The sequence below is a fragment of the Canis lupus genome, chromosome 24 (assembly GCF_011100685.1).
Source record: "Canis lupus familiaris isolate Mischka breed German Shepherd chromosome 24, alternate assembly UU_Cfam_GSD_1.0, whole genome shotgun sequence".
Classification (NCBI taxonomy): domain Eukaryota; kingdom Metazoa; phylum Chordata; class Mammalia; order Carnivora; family Canidae; genus Canis; species Canis lupus.
The window spans coordinates 39,349,585-39,372,773 of NC_049245.1; the positions used below are offsets into that span (position 1 = coordinate 39,349,585).

The window sequence follows — 23,189 nt, forward strand, 5'->3', positions numbered from 1 at the left end:
AGGAGGGAGTTTGTAGCACATAATAGGACAGTGGAGAAAGAGAATTAGAGAGACTTCTCTGGAAGAGCGTTGTCAGTTTGATTCAACTCTTAGGAGAATCATCCCTTCAAAAAGAACAGGTCCTTCCTCTGAACCTTGGTAAAGACAGTCAGTAGCAGGGAACATGAGCTTGTACGACGACTTTGACTCTCCTGCAGATATCACTAAAGGTGTCCGTTGGGTGATTATTCAAGACTCTAAATGGAGAGTCGAGAGGAGGAACAATGGAGATAAGGTTGAGTTGTGAATTATGTTGACCTAGGATATGTCTTAGGAATATATTAAAAAAAAGATATGAATGAGGTATAGATGTGTGCATGTTTTACAGGGAAAAATCTGCCATTTCTAGTCAATCTAGTGACTTTAAAAACTAGGTTTCTAGTAATTGAGGGTTTAACTGTAATTTTTATGATTATGATTAATTGGGGATTTTCAGCCTCCAATTTCCTGTCATCACCCTAGGGCTTCACTTTTTGTCTACCATGTTCTAAGACTGCTATGTAAGTTTCTCTGCATTAATGACATCTAGTTCTCAGATTGTGAGCTCTGTACTTTTCTCTGGAACAGTCAGTAGACCCTGTCCTCTTGATGGCAGAAGGAACGATCAAGTCTAGGCCCTGGTTAGGGAGTGAGGAAGACCCAAACACACTTGGTATAAGGCTTCCTTTGTGGTCATTGTAGCTTTCACTATTTACCCCCAAAGTCTGGCAAATTCAAACATCACAAGTGCTAGAAACCTGTGTGCTAAAATAAAATTATTTCCTAAATGAGAGAACATCAATATAGATCTGTTTTGAAAATCCCTTCCTGACTTTGAAAGGGCTTTGGTGATTTCTTACATTTGTGAACTTTCTTTAAAAAAAAAAAAAAAAGAAAGAAAAGAAAAGCATGTTTTCATAGGAGAAATTAGAGAAAATATATTCTATGGGGATTTTGTTCTGTTAACTGTAGCTAAATAGACTGGAAGTAAAATCCAGACAAATGTCTCTAACTATGGGTTTTCTGACTTTTCTTTTTTTATGATATGAAAAGTTAATTCAAATTATTTGTCTCTAAAAGGGGTACTAAGGTATTGGAAAAGTAATACATCAAAATGTAAATATGTACATTTTATGTGCACAAGTAAGAAAGTCAGGATGAGTGGGCATTTGTTTTTGAAATAGAAGCTCTATTATATATTAAATTGACTGTAGAGTTCCCATGACTCACCAGTTCAATTTTGATTAGAACTGCTTGTAGATGGATGAATCCTAAAATAATTTCTGAACAAGTGTCCATTTACATAAAAACACTCACAACCTTTCAGAATAATATTGAAATGTATTATAAGTCAGGGAATTTATTATTTTTTTTTTTTAGTTTCTCTTTTTAAATGTAAAGTGAAGCCTTCCATTTCCAGAAGGATAAAGTATGTGTAATGTTCTGTATTCCTCCCATGAAGTACAAATAAAGACCCTGGATATTGTATATATCACTAAATTAAGAAGACAATGATAATTGAAGAGAAGAAAGTAAAGAGAGGAAGGCAGATCAGTGAGCGGACTTTGGACTCAAGGACGATGTGGTGGTGAGTTCCCTGGGTTCTCTTGTTGCTTCCTACAACCCAGACTGGGAGCTGAAGAAGCTAGAAACCCAGCAACATCAACAGGTGCACAAGAAGAGCCCCAACAAAATCCTGCTCTCTCTAGCCAAAGGACCAAAAAAGGAGGCAGCTTGATAAGCTAGAAAACTTATAAATAACCAGAGAAAGAAATGTGGCACCAAGCCCACCCACACCAGCAAAGGCTCATGGAAGCTAAGACGTCCCCTTCCTGAGGCTGTAATGAGGTGTCCCAACGTGCCCACCTGGTTGATGTCAGAGCCTCTCCCTGGGGAGGGGCAGGATGGCCACAACTGACCACCGGTACCAGTTCCATGCCCTCTCCCTGAGGTGTCATCAAAAGCCAGTGGGGAGCTAAAACATCCACCCTCACCCAGAAGTAATGAGAAGTCCTAGCACCCCCTTTCTGGTTCATTAGAGACAGAGTGGGGAATCTGGATTTCACCTGGAGGCAAAAAAGAAGTGGCTGCATGAGGGATCTTTGGGATGTTGGGAAGGTGGGAACGTTTTCTATGTGATGGTATCAACGTCAGTGCCAGGGCTGTGATACTGTGCTACAGTCTGGCATGATGTGACCATCAGGGGAAATTAGATAAAGGTTTTATAAGTGCTCTCTGCTTTATTTATTACAACTGCAGGCAAGTCCACAATCATCTAAAAACAAAAGTGCAAAATGAAAAGAAAATATTGTCTTTGGTCTTCATTATTACCTATTTTCACATTTAGTGAGGACTTTGTAAGCATCGGCAATGAAGATCCTAATGTGAGGTTTCCGTTCCTGCCCTCAAGGATTTATTAATCTCTCGAGGAGAAAGCAGTTTGTAAAACAATAAAAAAGGAAAAGAAATTCTTAAAATAAAAGCGGATTATTTGGAGGCTCCATGTTTTATCATCGTAATCAACTGGCTGAGGGTCAAATAGCAAAAACGTGACTTTATAAAATACATTAGGACTTACCTACAGTTCCTACTTAGAACAACCCAAGAAATGTGCTCCAGCAAGAAAAAACAACCCACCAGTTGTAGGGCAAAATCTATCCATACGATGGATGGTTGGGACATATCTGTATGTTGTGTTGCTACTCCTTCAAATCACCATAAGCATCATCATCTTTTTTTCAGCACGAAATGCTTTAAATACCATATTTTTAAAGTTTTAGACCACACTGGCTCATCACATGAAGTACCACTTCTGTTTCTCTTTGTTCTGACCCCAACTGTGAAGGTCATTCACTTGACATCCTCATCATTGCCCTGTTCCCATCAATGCCAGGCCGCCAAGGGCAGCCCCGCAGCTGAGGCAAGATTGCGAAACCTCCCCAGTGCAATTCCAGTGTAAGATCAGGTCAGCGAAAGGAATCTGCAGAAGCCACTCAAAGGGCAAGTCCACTTTGATCTCCTCCTTGTTTTCTCTCCCTACTGCTTCACTGTGTTTCCACATCCTCCCAGAAAACCCTGCCTTGGAAACTCACTGTCTCTCCTCTCATGTGTGAACTATTTTCACAGTGGTTTTTGAGTTTGTGTTGTCGCCAGATTTAATGTAATGTAGACCAATGTTTCCCAAATTCAGTTTTGCACATTGGTGACAGTCTGTGACAAAGTTTTTACAGATCTTCAATGAAATAAAGGAAATAAGAAAAACATAGCACACATTTGCCGAGCCAAATGTATTCCATTTAAAGGGTGGTCCTTTATGGAGATACTGTTTTTCCTGCTTTGGGGTTGTGGGGGGTGGGGGTGGGGGTGTTTAAAATGACTTCTCTTCTGTGCAAAAGTGTTAGTGTTGCTGATGGTTACATTCTACTTTTCAGTGATCAGTTTGCAAGAGAAAAAGTTGCCCCCCCCCCACCATGATGGTCTAGACTTCCCTTCTCTGCAACTTACCCGTGGTTAAAAACAATTAGCAAAAATATTAGAGACTGTGAATACACATTCTTTTTTAAAGACAAGCAAATATGGTCATATTGCACAGCGTTACAAAGTTCCATGGAAAACTAGGACTTGCTCACATACTTGCCCTCCCTTAGAAGCTCATAGAGCACATTTGCATTTTATAGGCTCCGAAACATACTGCTGCAAAGACTCTCTTAACATGGTGTTGCTTAATTTATTCAACCATAGTATTCTTATATTTTCTCTACATAATATGTATTTGTTTCACAGTGTACATTTTGGGAAATGCTGCCATAAATGAAGTATGATATATTCGAGTGGAGAAAACGGCAGGAGTAAGAAATTTGGGTAAGATTAGCTGGCCAAACGTCTATGAAAGCAATGCATTTGGGGAAAACTTATTTGAAAGAAGGAAACAGATTGGCCTGGCTTCAGGAAGAGCCCCCCCCCCCCAAAAAAAAAGCCAAGAAGATAAAATTAATCAATACATGCAACTACAAGCAGAACTGCCAACTGGTTCCAGGCAGCTAACCTGAATGTGTGAAATAGGCAAGGATCACCCCTCTTGGGGGAGTGGGGAGTGTAGTAAACTGGGGAGCTCAAGCCATGCTGCTTACCTGCCGGTGGGTTGTCACCATTCAAGGAGGTGGGCTTGGTGGTGTTGGCAGACCTTTCAGATTTTGAAAAGAAGACAGAGATCCAAATCTTTTTTCATGAGAAGTTCTCTCTTTTTTTTAAGTTGATAATTCACAGCTAAAACCAAAATGTGAGCCAAGTATACGCGTGTATATATGTATTTTTTAAAAGATGTTATTTATTTATTTGACAAAGAGAGAGAAGCAGCACATGAGCAGGGGGGAGCAGCAGGCAGAGGGAGAGAGAGAAGCAGATTCCCCACTGAGCAGGGAGCCTGATGCGGGGCTGATCCCAGGACCCCAGGATCATGACCTGAGCTGAAGGTAGACACTTAACTGACTGAGCCACCCAGGCGCCTGTATATGCATTTTTGTACATCTATATGCTATGTACATATATAATATATATTTATAGGTTGCTGGTTTACAAGCTATGATCTATTCTTCATTAGGAAATTATTGCTGAACTTCTGTGATACAGAATGATAAAGTGTATCATATCAAAAATTACACTGAGGTTGGGAATATATAGCATCCTAAGAAATCATGGATGTTTAGGCTCATTATCCAATTGGACCAAGATGGCACTGGTCTGAATTTTCCTTCCCCAGGAGGTCATATCAATGCTATTTCCTTTTTTTTTGTTGTTGAAAAAGAAAAAATGGAATCCACTTAGATACCACCCCCTCTGCTTCCCTTTCTCTTTCCTTTGGGGCTCACCTACTGGGTCGTCCATGAGCAGATCTGCCTTCGGACTGCAGCTTAGGGAGCGTTAGCTGTGGGCAGGCAAGGCAGACATAGTTCTGGGTTTGTGAGCAGCAGAGAGAGAGTTCAGGGATTTCTTATCCCTCCTGATCTAGGAGTTATGCAGGGATCACAGCACTCTGATCACATTTGTCCATGAGAGTTTTTAAAACAACTGCCACAACACCACCTCATCTCCAAAGAAGACCCACGACTCTCATCCTCAGATTAAATTGAACATTTAAAATACATTTATGTCCCTAATAGAGAAAATTATTCCCCATGACATTATTGGGAATGACCAAAATCGTCATTTGTAACTGGCACCCACGCCCCATTGGATGAATGTGAAAGTACACACAGGTGACTTGAGTTGAAAGGCTGAATGTTGAATATTACAGCCTCTTGGAGCATTCATCTCTGAGGACATCTGCTATCAAAGTCTAAAAGTTCCCCTAGAAAGAGGAGAATGTTTTTGGCATATGCCAGTACTTCTCAACTGAGGGTGATTTTATTCCCTTCCTCCATCCTCCCATCCCCTCCTGGGGCCATTTGGCAATGTTCGGAGACATCATTGATTGCCATAGCTAGGGGAAGGGTGCTACTGTCACCCAGTGGGGGAGAGACCAGGGATGCCACTGAACATCCTACAATGTTCAGAAGTGCCCCCCAACAGAGACTGCTCTGGCCCAAAATGTTGATGGTGCTCAGATGGACAAAGGCTGACACATGCCAAGCCAAGGGGATGCCGCTGTGAATTAACATCACGCACGTGGTGAGCTACCTGCAAAGCTGGCCAAGAGGGTGATTTCCTTGCACTTCCATCCTCACCAGATCGGCTGGCATCCTACAGAACTGCTGCTGCATTTCAGCCTGGAACCAATCTCCCTCTGAGCCCCTTTGCAGGAAATTCATAGCCTCTGGACATGTGGGAACCAGTGATGTTCTCCTGAAGGAAAACTATGTGCTCGAAGCTATCATTTCAAGAGATTTCATTTAAAAGAGAGTTCTAAAAAAAAAAAAAAAAAAATGCAGTCGGGTACAAAATGTCCTGCATTTATTTCCTCTCCAGCTGTTTCCCGGGATCTGCTAGTCAGACAAGCTAGGGTGGAAAGAAGTGGCAATGCAGACAGAATGTGCTCCTTACCCTCATGGGTCTTATGATCTAGGCCAGGGGATGGTAAACTTTATTGTAAAGGGCCTGATTGTAAAAATTTTAGACTGGTGGGCCACATGCTTTCTCTCTCAACTCCTCAACTGCACAGCTGGAGCACAAATGCAGCCGTAGATGACACATAAACACATGGATGTGTCTGTGTCCCAATAAACCTTTATTTACCGAAACCGGCCACCATCCCGATCTCTGGTCTGTGTTAGTGAGATAGACATCATTCAGATAAATACTTGGTTACTCATATTTTTTCCATCTGTTTTGTATTCTATTCCCCTGGGCTTTTTGCATGAGACTTCCTTTGTGATATTCAGATCTCAGTGTAAATGTCACCTTCTCAAAGAACCCTCCTTAACCACAATCGGAATTGTCCCTCCATTGGTTTTCTGTCACTCCATCCTGCATTATGAGCTTCAAATCATCATGTATATGTATTTGTTATGTTTTTTCTTTCCTTGAAGAAAAAAAAAACAAACAAACAGGGATCTGATCTGTCTTTATATCTTTATCCCTACCTCGTGAGACAGAGCCTGGCACATAGCAGGTCACACATGTGAACACACACACACACACACACACACACACGGCCTGTAAAGGAAACTTATAAGAACATAGTTAATGGTAAGATTTTAAACTAGTTCTGGGGGGGTGAGTGGGGTCGATTTGAGGCTTGGTTCCTATATGGTTGAAGTAATGACTAACACTGGTAGTGAACACTAAATGATGAATATTATGTACCAGGCAATATTTTAACCATTTTTGTGTATTAACCATTTTATGAAGAATGACTATTATCCCATTTTATAGATGAGAAGAGAACTGGGAGATGAGCCACCTGAGTGAGGATACTAGTAAAGTCTGGGATGACTACCCAGGGAGTGTAAGTCTTGCTCTTCAACACTGTAACGGGCTACTTCCACTATATCCCTCAATGACCAAAAATATAAAAAATTAAATTCTAAGAATAAAGCAAAAAGCAAAATCCTGATTATACTAAAAAGGTTGATTATGTTTGGTTGTATTCTACTATATCAGAGAAAAGAATATAGTAAAACTACCAAGTTTCTTTTTTTTTAAAAAAGATTTTATAAAAAAAAAAGATTTTATTTATTTATTAATGAGAAACACAGACAGGTAGAGACACAGGCAGTGGGAGAAGCAGGCTCCCTGTAGGGAGCCTGATGTGGGACTCGATCTCAGGACCCTGTGATCACGACCTGAGCAAAAGGTAGATGCTCAACCACTGAGCCCCCCCAGGTGCCCCACACTAGCAAAATATCTATATATGAGTTTCCCTGCCCCCTTGGATTGGCTTTGGGAAATTAGGGTCCTGAGTCTATATGTGCCCACTGGAAATCAAGCATAGTGAGCTTCACGCTGTGGGGGAGGGGCCATTGGCACCCTTCTGCGTGGGGCTGGTTTTGGGGCAGGGGCAACAAGCCTCCACCTGGCAGGGCAGCCGGGGCTCCTTCAAGTGAGGACTGGATTTAGTGAGAATGTGGCTTTACCAGGCAGCATCACAAATGCATCATGTATTTGTTGCCAAGAAATCATCATTGCCAATTACATGCATGTGATACAAGACCTCATCCCTGACTTTTTTTTTTTCCTCATCCCTGACTTAAAGAGCGTTCAAACCAGGAAAGGAGTGAAAACGAGCTGCCTCAAGGTGTAGCAAGGGAAAAGCAAGATGGGGGGGGAGACTCAGAGCTAACAGGACAGGCGCATCTGTCAGCAAATGTGGCCAGACCATGACTTTGTGAGAAGCAATGTGGCATCAGGAGATGATCTTGCAGGACCTGAATGCCCCTCCTGAGGTGCCATCTGGATGAGCCCTGGGGGATCGCATCTAGTCTTCGTACTCATAATAATAACTGAGCGCTCACTTGTCCCAGGTGTTTCCCAGGTATAGTCTCTCTGTGTCCTCACAACCAGTGTACTGTTATTATCCCCATTTCCTAGATGAGAAAACTGAGGTTCATAGCAGTTCAATAATTTTTCCAAAAATCACACAAGAGAGCAATGATCATAGCCCAGGCAGATCTGCCTCCAGGTCCAGGCTCGTCACCACTGTTGCTAGTACAACCCCAAGCTGGCTTCATGCTCACTTTGTAGATGGAGAAAACAAGGTTTGGAGAAAGACAATGACTTCTCTGAGATTTGAGCCCAGATGTGAGCCCTTGTCTTTCTGGTAGAGAAGCCCATGCTCTGGTCATTATCCTAGGACAGTAGCTGTGGCCCTAGGTCCACGTGACAAGGTATCTCTCTCTAAATTACCTCTCTGAAAAGAAGTGATGGGAACTGGTCTGGGTTGGTTGGGTTTGAGAAGGAGAGGGGTACAGATAGACCTTGTTGGATAGATCCAACAAGATGTGAAGATGCCTGGATATGGACAAGGAGGCACATAGGAAAGGGGGGTTTTGCCAGGGAGCACTTTGTACCTTGGAAATGGTATTTTTGCAGAGATGAAGGAAAAGAGTGGAATGGTTTGAAGAATAAGGCAATTTTAGTAGCATTGTTGTTCGTCATAAATAATTTCAAGCCAGCCTCTGCCTCCCCAGGACCAGCTAGTAACTTCTGGGCGGCTGTCCCTCTCCTGGTGACAGGTCATACACAGTATTTCAAGTCCGAGGGCGTAATATTTGATCACAAACCCTGACCTCTAGTCTTGAAGACATATGCTCTGAATTTTAAAAGCCTTCTTCCGGAAATATTTAAAGCCAACCATTTCATTAAATGAGTCCCAGATATCCAGACAGTGTGACTGGGATAATATGGAATTATTTATGAAGATGACTTGTTCTGAGAAGATTATTGTGCTAAAGAGATGGAAATCCCACCTTTTCTCCCCATTCACTCACTGTGATTAGAGCCGATATATTTCAGATGTAGTGGAGAGGGATAAAAGGCAAAGTGGATTTGGGGCCACAGCTACCCTGCCGTCCACACAAATCGGGTGATGGGGCTTGTGGTTGCTTTTACGTGGGATCCAGCTTTGCTCCGGCAGCAGGACATTCTCATCTTGTGATGCATTTTTGGATTTAAACCGACTTGGTTCATCTTGCATAACTCAGAGCTCTTTTATTTGGGGCTGTTTAATTCTTTTTTTTTTTTTAATAATCTCTCACCCAATGTGGGGCTTGAATTCATGACCCCCAGATCAAGAGTCTCATGCTGTACCAACTGAGACACCAGGTACCCCTGGGCTGCTTAATTCTTATCATTTATTTGGATGGAATTTTTAGGCATGTAAGCTTAAATAATGCTCACATGGATCAGGACAGAATCCGTTTTGTTTTCTGTACCCAGAACTCTCTTTAATCTTACCTTGAAACTTGAAAGGTTTGATCAGTAGTGCCTCATGCTGATGTTGGAATTAAAATATTCATTTATATTTACTGACTTTCCAGGCCTTAGAAGATCTGGCCCCTGGCTACCACTCCAGCTTCATCTTGTCTTTCTCTCTTGTTCTCTCTGGGTTCCAGCCACATGACCTTTCCATTTCTTTAAAAGTGAAACTCCTTTCTGCATATTCCCCTTCTGGGGGCTGGGATACTCTTTCTTCCTGCCTCAACCTGATCTGTCCCAGATAATCTTTTTGGGGACAGCTTAATGTTACCTCCTCCAGGAAGCCCTCTGTGACATCTTCCCTTTCCCCAAAGCTGGATCACTTTCTCCTGTCATATATTGTCACTGCCCTGGCTTCTTTTCTTCTGTTGAACTTATATCAATTAAAATTAAGTATGGGTATTTGTGCTATTATTTATGAATATTTATTTTCCTAACGGGCTACAAGCTCCCTATAAGCAAGTTGTCCATAGTATCTCACAGCCTACAACAGTGCTTGGCACATTATAGTTGCTCAATTATGATTTGGGAATGTTACAGAAAGGCAGCTCAAGGTCTTCAGAGTCCAAACTCTGAATTCTGATACTTAATTCTGAAGCTTATATAAAATTTCCACATTATTTTATGCAAGCATATCTTCTATCATTTTTCTCAATCTTAAAAAAAATGAGTTTAATCAAATGATCTGAAACCTATTGAGATTCTCCTCTATTGCATAAAATCTGTTCATTAAAAGCATAATATGCCATTAAAAATCAGAAAAAATTAATTATGGCAACATTACCCAAAGTGTGCTTTGTGGAGCGCTAGTTTTATTGGATGTTAGGGGAAAGAGAATCACATGATCAAGGGCAATTGGGAAATTAAACCGAAAAAAGTTAAATTTTGTTTGTTTAAGGGAAGGACTTCTAGTGCCTTAAATATGCTAATGTGCATTGTTACAGCTAAAGAGGAAGGTTTAAAATGAAGTGTTTTTACAACATGTTTGACCACAGAGAATCACCTGGTCATAGACCATCTCTCATACATGGTGATGTGCATACGGAGAAGCAGGTCAATATTTCATGTTTATACCTACTTTATGAGAAGGAACTGCATTGATCTTTTGGAGAAACTCTACTGCTCCCACAAACCAAATTTTAGAAGTGGTGTCCCCTTCCTTGCATTGGCAAACAACTCCCAATTAAGCGCCAGCTCTGTTTTATGGTTTGAACATCAATAACTCTCCTTAGAATGGAGGCCTGGAGTTCCCATTGTCACATTCCACATCAAGCTCTCATTGGGAGTGGGGAAGGGCAGTGAGCTTAGGGATATTTAAGAAGTGAAATTAGTGTTTCAAATGACACTATTGATGGGGGAATAGAAGCAAGGAGAAGCAATATTCCTATCTGGGAAAATAATCAGACTCTGAAATATAGCCTCAAAATTGACAATTGAGAAAAACTTGCAGGAGTTAGCTTCTAGCAGGAGACAGATAATTCAGAAGATCAAATTGAGAGCTTATGTTACCATGGGTTCTGATAAAAAAAATAAATAACTTCAAAAGAGTTCATGCCTGAAACCCACAAGAATATGGGCTCTGCCCATATGTACTTGTCAACCACCTTGTGAATAACATTTTTGTTATATTTAATGACTATAGGGCGGAACTCATGAATTTGATGGTAAACAGGGTAGTTTTGTAGCCTCGGGTAGTTTTAGCCATCTGAGCAGAAAGGGGGAATATTTAGGGTATAGAAAGGACATGAATTTTATAATAAAAATAGCTGGAGAGTTCGGTGGATGGGGTTTAAGTATCTCCGTGGAATACAGAGTTAAACAGATTTACCATATGTTCCCTTCAGGAGCATTTGAAAAATGAAGACCAAATGTGTTTTATAGAATGATGTTCTTCATAATGCAGATAGCCACTGATTTGAAGCTGCAGCTAAAATAAATATGATACCTTTTGAGTGCTATTCGCAGACACTAGTGACCTATCAATTTTCCTATCTCGGGAAAAGAGAACCGGAGGATGACAGCTCCCTCCCAGAAGAGTGGTTGATATACGTTAAGTGGCTACATCTCTGCTTCTGATTATTAATTGTGGCTAATATAGAGCAAGCAGATGTCCCCAGACTATGCAGACGCTCCTTGGAACAGAGAGGTCTTTGGGCATCATGGAAAGAAGCTCCGGGTCTGGGTTTCTGGCTGCAGTGAGATACCTTGAGGCTAAACATGCTTAAGCTTCAGAGACTCACATTTCAGGCCCTGGGAAGGGTCCTTCTAATGTGTTGTCATGGTGATGTGTATCTCTAACATCTGTGCAAGTAAAATGTTTGAGGCACAATTGGTTCAGATGCTGTCTTTTCCTCTCCACCTTTCCCTCAACCATACTTACCGTTGAGTTGAGTGGCATTGCAATGACCATTGGCATTTTAAGGTCTGGTTATAGGACATTTAATTGGAGGACAGACTTCTTTGGGGTTTGATAGGATATATTTATGTGCTCCTCCGTCGCCTCATTTATAGTCAAGGCCCTGCTAGTATCCTGGTTTGGAATGACTTCTAGAAACAGTCCTACACCCACTGTGTCAATGAAACCACGCTGTGGTAGAAAGGTGCAAGGTCAACGGCAGCCCTGTGATGTGAATATATCCTATGGTGTCTGCAGCTCCAGTGGTCAGTAGAAGAGAGACATGGTTATGAATGTAAGCAGTCACAAGCCAGTCTGGAAAATTCTCCTGAGCATTAGATATGCACACGAGTCAGTGGAGGATCTGACTCTCGTTGGTAGTCCAATTGGAAGTTCTGTTGTCTCGGGAGTATACTCACTCACGCAGTAGATACAATTATAAATGCATCATACACTATTTTTTATTTTCTCTCAGAAATTAAAGAAGGACTATTTATAATGCCAACTGTTTAAATTTCTTGCTAATAGGACACAGAATACCAGCATAGATGAGATACCATAAAACTCGGAATACATGTAAAATAAGGATGTCAGTGACAAACTGGGAACTGGAGGTTGTTAATTCAAAGAGTGTTTCAGGTCTGTCGTTACAGGAAAAACTTGGAATTTCCCTGAGACCCTACAGCTCACGTAGGAAAGAAATTTGATGGAGGCTTCCCCCAAATTGATAACCATCCTAAAAATGTATACGACATTACCACTAATGAGTTATAAACCTCACATAAACATTTATAAACTACCAATAATAGAAAAGGTTCTGATCAGCCATGCTGGGGAAGGACTAAGTTATTTTTCTCTTTTCTCTATAGAAAGATATTTTATAAAATCTCCGTCATGACAGGACAGAGAGTGTGACACAAAAAAATATAGAAAAAATATTTTAGAGATGTCAGGTGGCTAATAAAAGACTGAATTGTTTTTCTAGATTTTGCAGTATGTGTTAGAAGTTTGTTAGCTTTTTAAAATTTATAATTTGGCTCCATTTGTTTTCTCATTTCAAATAAATATTCACTTTCTTATCTAATTTTGTATCGGTAATTTGGATTTCTTTTTTTTTAATTTTTATTTATTTATGATAGTCACACAGAGAGAGAGAGAGAGAGAGAGAGAGGCAGAGACATAGGCAGAGGAAGAAGCAGGCTCCATGCACCGGGAGCCCGATGTGGGATTCGATCCCGGGTCTCCAGGATCGCGCCCTGGGCCAAAGGCAGACGCCAAACCGCTGCGCCACCCAGGGATCCCCTTGGATTTCTTTTTTAAAGGAGAATCCAAATTGAGTAAGTATTAGGATCACCAAAAACCTAAACTAACCCCCATGGCCATGTGAAACTGACTGGCCATATTGGCCTCCGTTCCCTCACCTGTAAAATGGGCAGTAGTAACATCAGCAGAGTGGTTGTGAAGAGATCATCAAGAGGCTAAAGCATCCAAAAGAGCTTATATAACAAAATTCATGAACCCAAGGTCTGCAAACACTGGGAACCAGACCTAAGGTGCCAGGTCTACCCATGTCCTCATCCAGCTGCTCCACGCCAATGGAGAACTTGCTGTGACATCTGTACGGTTGTCCCAGCATTAGCCCAACACAGGGGGATCTTAGCAAGTTGCATTAGCAAAGGTGGGGAGACAATTCTTTGGTCTGCAAGTTCTTCTTTCCTCTCCTTGCCCCACCTTGTATTTTTCTGAGAAATAGAAGGGAATGAGGCAGATGTTACCCTCCTGTGGTTTCTTCAGTGGTTTCTTCTGGAAAGCACCATCATGGAAGATAAAGGTTTGTATGGCAATATTAAAAGCAGTCCCAGCATGCAGATGCTGGTTGTGTGGGTGTCAAGAGGCAGAGTGCAGAGCACCTATGTTATTGCCAGTGCAAATATGGCAGGCCTGGCTCTGGAGCCAGCCATCATGGAAGCAGCTTCTTAATCAAGAATCAAAAAGTGGTTTTTAAGCCAATAGGTGTACAGTGGCAGCTTCCTGATTCTCCATATTCCTGATGTCTGCAAGCCAGTTCTTCAGTGCAGTTCCAGAAGTCTAGAAGGTGACCCTCCATTCCGCCAACAATTGCTATGTACCTCAGTGTATTAATATTTTGTGTGTCTGTCTCTGGACTCATATAGGATGACATGCAGAAAGTTCGAATGTGGTGCACCTAGCTTTTCCCTACCGTAGTGACAAGTGGAGAGAATCAGAAAGCTATTTCCATCCAAATATGGCCTGGAGATGGCAGGGGATTGCTGATAGGGCCTTGCATTTTGTGGTGAGGAGAGGTAATTTTAACTTTCATGATCAAGACTAACAAAGGACATTTCATCACATAACCATATAGATAAGTCACAACGACCCAGGGGGTGATTAGAAACCCAATCTCTGGAATTTAAGTCTCAACCTCAAGGAAAGGGAGGAGGCGGGACCCTAAATCAATTAAGTTTCCATCACCTGGGGGAAAAAAGTCTTGACAATGAAATTAAGTTTAGAGATAGAAAAATAAATGTTGCAGTCCTGAGTGTATGCATGGCCATCAACCCTCTGTAGGATAAAAACCATACGTTGAGTGTTAACACCTGCCAGTCACCATGCTTTGCATGCCTTAAATTCGATCATTCCCCTTGCTTCTCACAGAGATCTGCTAAGGTGGGGCTACTGTTATTTCCATTTAACACCTCAGGAAGGGAGCTGTAATGCAGGTAGGTTACCTGATGACCCACAGCTAATAAGGTGCCTAGTGAGAATTCAGACTTAGGATCTGCATAGTGAGCAATAAGGAGAACACTTCAGGTGGAAGAGAAGAAGAATCGTAAGAATTCAATCGTAAGAAAACGATTTGGAGAACGCAGGGGAGTCAGTTGTTCTTGAATGGTCATGGACAATATGATCCTGGTGCAGGGGGAAGGATGCTGAACTCTCTAAGAGAATCAGTAAGTGAGAAAACACACATTTTTTGTTTGAATGGGTATGGGGTGGCCCTCTGGTCCTATTCCCCCAGGGGTTAGGATGGCTGTTGAGCAGATCCCTTTGTTCTTAGTTCCTCTGAAGAGTCCAGAGTGAGCAGGACTGTCCAGGAGCAAATGGGTCCACCTCACATCCACCTGTTTTTTTTTTTTGGACATCAGAGCTCAGAAAGATACCCTTCAAATGACAGCAGAGAAAAATGGGGCATTTGTCCCTTTCATGAGCCGCAAGTAGATGCAGTTAAAGAAATTTGCCTCCAAGTGGGTGCCCAGAGTGGCTACTGCACTACGGTGGCTGCAGGGAAGCCACAAACAGAATGAGGGTGAGGTCCCTCGTGTCATCCTTCCTACTTCTGGGTCGTGCCCATGAAAGGCCCTGGGCTCAGCTGTCACTTCCTCCCTTTCTTGTGCCCCCACAGCCCATGCTTCACTCACTGTCCCACAGATTTGTTCATTTGCTCCTTCTCACTTTCTCTGTGAGAGTCTGAGCAGCGCTGTGTAGGAGACCACAGGCTCTATCTGGATTCAAACTCCGATTCAAACACTTACTGGTTATCCAACCTTGGGCGAGGATTACCCCTCTCTGTACCTCAGCTTCCATGTCCTCACCTAGAAAAGGGGATGGTTTTTACTCATGGAGCTCTTATGAAGAGTCCATGGATTTAATACAGGCCAAGTGCTTAGAACAATGCCTGGAACATAGTAAAAGCTTACAAAACCTTACGGATTCCCCACCCCCAGCTTCATTTTCAAACCATGTGTTCCCAAGCCTCCTAATTTCATGATTTTTGCCATGTCCAGCACCTTCTGTAATAATACTGTATTTGCTTAATATTCTTTTTAACTTAAATTGTCCTAAGTCATAATATCAATAATACGAAGGATTAATGTACAGGTTAATTTTTTTCTAACATCTTTTTCTTTGTTCCATAGCAACTAAAATTGAAAGGTTAGTTTATGTATTCCTAAAAATTATCTTGTGTACCACCCATGGGGATGGGCACTACCCTTTAGGAAATAGTTGAGTGAATAGTTGTTTTTTCACATTGACGTCTTTTATGAACTCACTAATTTACTAATTCGCCTAGTTATTCATTCAATTACTGAGTCATTCATGACCGGAATTGTTTACAACAGCCATTTACTGAGTACATTTGTGGGCTCAGGTCCTGTGCTGGACACCGAAGAGAGGCAGATACCTCCCACGTCAGCTCCCCTGGGAAGCTGGCAATCCAACGAGGGAAGGAGCCAACCACGCAAACAAGCAATCGCAGCACAGTATTATAACACCTAAGAGATGTACAGGAGAAGGGATGGGGGCCTGGGGGAGTCAAGGTTCCTGCAGCCAGATGATTCTCCAAGGACACAAACTCAGCCTCCTTGCTCCTGCCAACAACAGTGGTCATGATGCAATTTCTGGTTGTTGTCAAGTGGTGCGAATGTCAGCAAGGAAGAGCTTCGGTGAGGGGTTAGACAACAAAGAAAATGCAGGTGGAAAGGATTCTGGCTAAAAATGAGGATGCTTCAGTCAGTCCATCTGTCCTTCCTTCCTTCCTTCCTTCCTTCCACACACTTATTGAGCACCTGCTATGTGCCTGAGCCTGAGAACATAGTCTCTACCTTCATGGAGTTGAAAGCTCCTACGGGGATCAGATGTTATGATATGAACAATCATACAGAGAACAATTATAATTGTGACAATTGCCAGGGAGAGCTTGGATAGGGTTATGAGAGCATCTAGAAAACTCAAAGTTGGGATCCCTGGGTGGCTGGGTAGTTTAGCGCCTGCCTTTGGCCCAGGGCATGATCCTGGAGTCCCAGGATCGAGTCCCACATCGGGCTCCCTGATCCCTGCATGCAGCCTGCTTCTCCCTCTGCCTGTGTCTCTGCCTCTGTGTGTGTGTGTGTGTGTGTGTGTCTCATGAATAAATAAATAAAATCTAAAAACTCAAAGTAGACTAGAGAGTTAACAGTGTCAACTCTGAGAAAGTGAAATGTAAGAGAAGGAAGAGCCACAGAATGAGGTGGAACCAGCTGAGGTGTGGATTTGGAGACAGTAGCAGGGGAAAAGCTGTGTTACAAGCAGAGGCATCTCCGCGTGCCGGAGGACTAGAGGTGGAATGAGATCTGTGGCTTTGAGGAATGCAGAGACTTCCTCTTTGCTGGATGTCAATGAAAGATCTAGAAGGAGGGAAGCAGGAGGTGAGGCTGGGGGGCACAGGATATTCAAGATCCCCTGGGACGTTGTGGGCAATGTATTGCGCATATGTATCCTCAACGTAAGGAGAGAAAGTGCACAGATTTTGGGCGGGGGAGCTCCCAATTCCATTTACACTGGGAAACTCTCACTCTCAACTGCAGTGTGGCAAGTGCATTGGCCGGGGCATGCACTTGGGCTGTGTGCTCGGATCAAGGGTAGGCAAAGTGAAAAAGAAGGGTGTTCACGGTGATGCAGCAGGGTAGAAAAAAATCCCACCCGATTCCCTAAATGAATTAATTGCCAAGGTGCTCCCCTGGGGACCCAGTGGGGTGAGGACACTGTGGAAACCAATGTCACGGTAATATTTAAAGTTCCCTTTGAACTCCATGCTGCGGGAAGAGCATGGGCTTCGGAGCAATGCAGACGGAGCCTCACACCCTGCCTCTGTGTGTCTGGCTGTTTGACCTCAGCCTCCCGATCCCACATTTCATCCTGTACAGAATGGACATAATGACAGTACTGCCCTCATTGCCCCATTGTAAGGCTTAGACAAAGAATGCATGGAATTTCTGACGCCTAGTAGGTGCTCAGTAAAGCAGAGCAGGTGTGCGGCCTCACATTCTGTTTTCTGTAGGTGCTGAAGGGAATCCAGGTTTCATATCGGTTTACGATGGATTCTGGAGAAACAGCCATACCGTAAAAGTGTTCCTTCTGATATGCAGCACATTATAGTAAATGGCATTATTCATGGATGTGTCAAAGCCATAAAATAGGAGATTTTGAGGCGATCACAGCTGTGAATGATTAATATTTTCATCCCAGGATGCCACGGAGGTAGCAAGGCTATGTTAATTATTACATGCCTGAGCCTCGTACTGTGGGCTTCCTCCCCAAGTGCCTGTTAATTTGCTCATATGCTGTGCAGCGAATGGGACTAGAGAACTCTCCCCTCGGAAAACAGTGGATCTCCGGCAGTCTTCCTGTCCCCGGTAACTGCTTTATACTTGTGCAGGAGGGAAAGAAAAAAATCCCCCAATCCAACAACAGTGATGGGTTTTTAGCAGAAATGCTAAAGAAACACTTTATCAAAGATGGCTCTGAGCTTTCCTTTTTGTTTGCAATCTACTTTTTTTCTTAAATTTCTCTTGAAAATTTTAAAGGCACTGGAATCATGAATACCCCATCCACAAACACTATCATCTCTTAAATTGTTTTCCATCGGTATTAAATTTTAAATTTCTTGGGCCATGTCCCTATTATTATTTAAAATGTATTTTCACATCTATGGACTGTTACCTCTTGCACTTTGGATGCAAAGAAAGCAATCCTACCTCCGTGTAAATATTTGTTTAGCCTTCAGTGTTGTAGCTCTTTATTTTGAGGATGTTGGTCTCATACCTTTACCTCTACGACCCCTTATAAAAATAGAGGTAGATTGTTAAAAATTAAAGAAAGAAAAGAGGGCCAAGAGCTGTGCGCTCATCCCCGAGGTGAACGTGTGAGTTTCTCTAAACCCTAGTGTGCTCTTACACAACCGAAACCAATTCCTCCTGCAATTTCCGTAAATCTCTCTATTCATATGATTTCCCGAGGATCCGTCTCTGTTGAAAAATCTAGTTGAAGCCGCCTGGCAGTCTGAAAAGAGGAAGATCTATTAATTTCATCATTTGTATGAATCATGTCTAAATGATCTCAGCAGAGAAAATGTGTTACCCATTTAAATCTCATCATTACATATTATATAATAATTACTGCTAATTCTAGTTTGGATGGGCCATGCTTTGGCTTTCCATCCCCCCTCCCCTTTTTTTTTAAAGTGGAGGGTAGAGTGACCTCACCGAATCCAGCCCCTCCAGCCTCTGTGCCTTTTGCTTGCCTTCCTCGTTATGGACTTAATAGCATCAAGCGTCTAGCCAACTTAAAGTCTGTTTTGTGCTAGTAATTAGTATTCATTTTGTGAGCGTGGAGCTCACCCCCAGCACCGAGAGGAGCCTCCTGTTAATCACCGCTGTGGCTTCCTCCCTCTGCCTCTGATCTGTCTGCCTCGTGCACCGTGTCCCCTACCTCATTTTTTTGCCCTTACCAGCCGCACGGGCACCTCCACTCCGCACCGTGTCAGAATTAGAGACTTTGGACAGATCTGTAATCACGCCGTCCTCATCAACCCTGTGCATGTTACTCATTTCACTTCCACATCCGAACCGCTAATATGCCTTAATTTCTCTCACTTTGTGAATATTTAATTCCTCCCTTTTCAACATCATTTTTAGGTTGTGTGAATCATTTTCAAAGCCTTTGCTCTCCCCCCCCCCACCCCAACCCCGCACTAGCATCTGCATATTTTATGAAATGGCACGGTTGAGTCTCGGAGGGCTCTTGATAAAAATGGAACTGGCAGCCTGCTCATTAGCTGTTTACCTGGAGCTGTGTGAGTCCCTGATAATGGCCCGCTCCCATTTGGATCCGAATTGGGATTCGCTGACAAATAGCAACCAGCCGCCTTCTCAGGGACGGCGCCTGCCTCCCTGTGGCCTCCTCTCCTCTGATGTGGCTTGAGAGTTTCTGGGAAACTTGCTCCTGGGGGGCCTATCCGAGGGAACCTTACACCCTCACTTTGGAGGTGGTTCCATTCCCAAAGGGGGAATACAGCAAGGTAGCACCTCCACGCACAGGGAGATGCCCCTGAAAGGACACGGTCTGAAGGGTCAGGGTATTTGACCTTTGTGAGTTTTGCAGACTCCAGAAGCCAGTTCTCTGCTTTAACCAGGTGCCCAACAAGCCCCACTCCGTCTGGGCACTGGGGCTTCCTGGGGGCAGGCTGGTTTTCAAATCAGGAAGATTGCAGGCCAACGGGGCTGGGTTGGTCACCCTGGCTGTGACTCACTCTAGGGCTTGTGTGACGTTCCCGGCCTTGAATGTAACGGAGGTAGTGGAGGGATTGCAGAGGTGGGCCTTCTCTGGGTCTACCCTCCAAGCTGAGGGAGGGGCACAGACCACAGGCCTGTGGTCCGTGAGCTTAGCTGGAACACCTAACTACTTTTTATTGGATGATACCCTGCATTTAAAAATCGGGAGACTCACATATAAAAATTCAGAATGTTCACTTCTCTTGAAAAACCAGAGACATGGCAGTACTGTGTCCCCATTCTTTAGGGGAATGCTGGATTGGCTGGAGCTGGACAGTGACTGTCCCTTTAGGTGGGACACTTGCTTTCCGGTTTTGTAATCCTCCAGCTGGCTGCATTAAGCCTGTGTACCAATCCGATCTCAGTTCTCATTTGACTGTGCAACCCTGGATAAAACCGAGTGTTGGCTTTGCGGCAGGTTCAAGTCTCAGTTTTGTCCTCTCTGAGCTGGCTGCCTTTCAGCAGGATGATAAGTAAATATACTGGGTCTCAGTTTTCTCATCTGTAACTCGAGCGTAATAGAAGTATACCAGTATAATATGTTGTAAAAATTAAGTTAAATAATATACATATATTGAGAAAATGCATAGAAACAGCGTAACCATGCCCGGTACAAGTAAGCGTTCATTAAGAGGGCTTGTTCTTTTACGTCTTATTATCATTAGTTTTATTTTTTATTTATTTTTTTTTGTTTTATGCTTTGTTTTTTTTTTTTATTGGTGTTCAATTTACTAACATACAGAATAACACCCAGTGCCCGTCACCCATTCACTCCCACCCCCCGCCCTCCTCCCCTTCTACCACCCCTAGTTCGTTTCCCAGAGTTAGCAGTCTTTACCTTCTGTCTCCCTTTCTGATATTTCCCACCCATTTCTTCTCCCTTCCCTTATTTTCCCTTTCACTATTATTTATATTCCCCAAATGAATGAGAACATATAATGTTTGTCCTTCTCCGACTGACTTACTTCACTCAGCATAATACCCTCCAGTTCCATCCACGTTGAAGCAAATGGTGGGTATTTGTCATTTCTAATAGCTGAGTAATATTCCATTGTATACATAAACCACATCTTTATCCATTCATATCATTAGTTTTATGGAAAAATAAACTGGAACCCAGAATTGCCTGGTGAACTACTTAGAATAGAAATAGAAACTGTGTGAATGAAAAAGAGTAAGAAGGACGTATTATCGGCGTTAAGTTATTTTTTTTAATGTCTGTAGGAACCAAATACTGAGGTGTACCCAAGCAGCTCCAGGTGACCACCTGCATCATTATAAAGATACCACTGACTGTGGCGCCGGAAACAGAACATTCCATTCTCCGCGTACAGGTAATCTTGTGTTCCTCCTTGCATTAGCAAATCCTCTAACACCTTTTTGAATTCAACAAACCTATACTTTTTATACAAAGTGAATTTCTTTGTAGTAGAATCTGTTTCCTAAAGATTTTCTCCTGTTGAAATGGTTTTATCCTATCGTAGCCTTGTGACACTGGGGATTTTATCACCAGGCAAAAATGATATACTATTAATACCTTGGATTTACATTGCATTTTTCTTCCAAAGAGTTCAAAGGTACTAGATGGTTCTTAAAGAAATGGTATTTGATACTAGTGAAGAAGATGTTATACCACAGGAAATGACTGTCTATTTTTAAACGTTTCCTCCTCCCCTTTTAAAACAGACTATTGTAATATCACAGGCTCAGAGTTTTTCTAAGGAGATAATTTGGGGATCTCTGTGGTTTGGTGAAAAGGTAGTTTTGATCCTGAGTTATTAGTACCTATGTTTGAATTTCTGATTGGTTCCTGGAAGCTGTCTGGGCTTGGTGACTACAAAAATAGGCAGATTTTAAAAAGAGAGTTAAGCAAAGGGACGATGTACAAAGCTGCGAGCAGCTATTGGTAAACCTCCAGAAGAATGGGGTACTAGAGGGCTACTCACAGAGAGGCTCTTTTATGATCCTTGTGCCTCAGAGGCAAGAGGAAGGAGAGGTGGGTAGACTCCGGAGACCAAGGGCCATGTGGAGATGACCACCCTATCCCAAGAGGATCCCAGTCCACCCAGGTAGGGAGCTGAAGGAAAATATACTGAGATCACTGTCTCTTTTTTTCCCCTCCAATATCCTAGTAGAGTTCCCCATGGGCCAAATCCAACCAGAAGCTTTGGGAAGAAGAACCCTTTGTAGTGGCAGGTACTGCTTAGCCTCCCAGGGCACCGCAAGCACGGAGCCAGTATAGAAGGAATCAGAAAGGGACAAGCATAATCAGCTATGATTCCAAGCCAGTCTTTTAACGTCCCTGAGTTTCCTTCTCAGTAGCTAGAGCTGCGTGCATCATACTTACCTTAAAGTGTTATGTGAGGACAAGGTGACATCACACACACACTCTCCTGGCACGCAGCAGGTCCTCATTTGAAAGATGAAAAAGACTGGTGCTTTGCATACAGCCTTCTCATCTATGGGGCAACACAAGCCAATGGCTTGGATGCTAGTGTTGTGAAGTTCTGTGAAAATATTTGAGCCCTGAAAATTCAAGGCATTGTTTTAAAATATAAAACGTAACTCAATAACAATAGATAGATTCTTTATCAATTTTATATGAAGCGTAATAATGTCATGAATTATTCAACTTTGTCCATGAATCAAGCTGTAACCAATTCTTATTTAGTTCTATATAAGCTTATTTAAAATGGGATGGGTTCGATATGTCCATCTAGGATGTACAGAGTTCTCAGTGAATCTGTTTCACAGACTGGTTTTCCTGGGGAAGATTATGTTTTAAAAGGTTTATGTTTACTGTCATCCCAGTGCTGTTGATGAATAATCAAATAGCAGAGCAAGCAGGGACATTGGAGAATATGGGAAAGAGGCAGAAGTAAAAAAACAAACAAACAAACCCAACAAAAAACCACGCAGAGAAAAACCTACAACTGGTGGCCCCTACCTAGGTCACACTCCAATGCCATGATCCTTTTACATAGACATAATTATGTCTTACATAATTAAATTAATTTTTAAAATTCTAAATAGAATTTTAAAAGAAAAAGAAAAACCCAACTATACTTCCCTGATTCTAGAAAACTTTTTCTCTTTACATCTTCTTAGAAATTAAGATCCCTTTTAAGTGACATCATATTAGATTTAATGAATACAGGGTAACCAACATTTAAACATCATGACATTTTGCATAGAAACTGGGACTTCTGGTTTCTACCTAAAGATTGAAAGCTTTCTCAACCCTGCTTCTAGGT

The 23,189-nt window shown here is 42.4% G+C and overlaps 1 long non-coding RNA gene across 3 annotated transcripts in view; it reads left to right on the forward strand.

Moving 5' to 3' along the window:
- Positions 1-23,189, forward strand: part of LOC111092084 — a 195,816-nt gene that overhangs the window by 72,536 nt on the left and 100,091 nt on the right. For all 3 annotated transcript variants that reach the window (XR_005377985.1, XR_005377984.1, XR_005377983.1), the window contains one exon: positions 21,160-21,269. This is a non-coding gene — a long non-coding RNA (uncharacterized LOC111092084). The remainder of the gene's footprint in view (positions 1-21,159; positions 21,270-23,189) is intronic.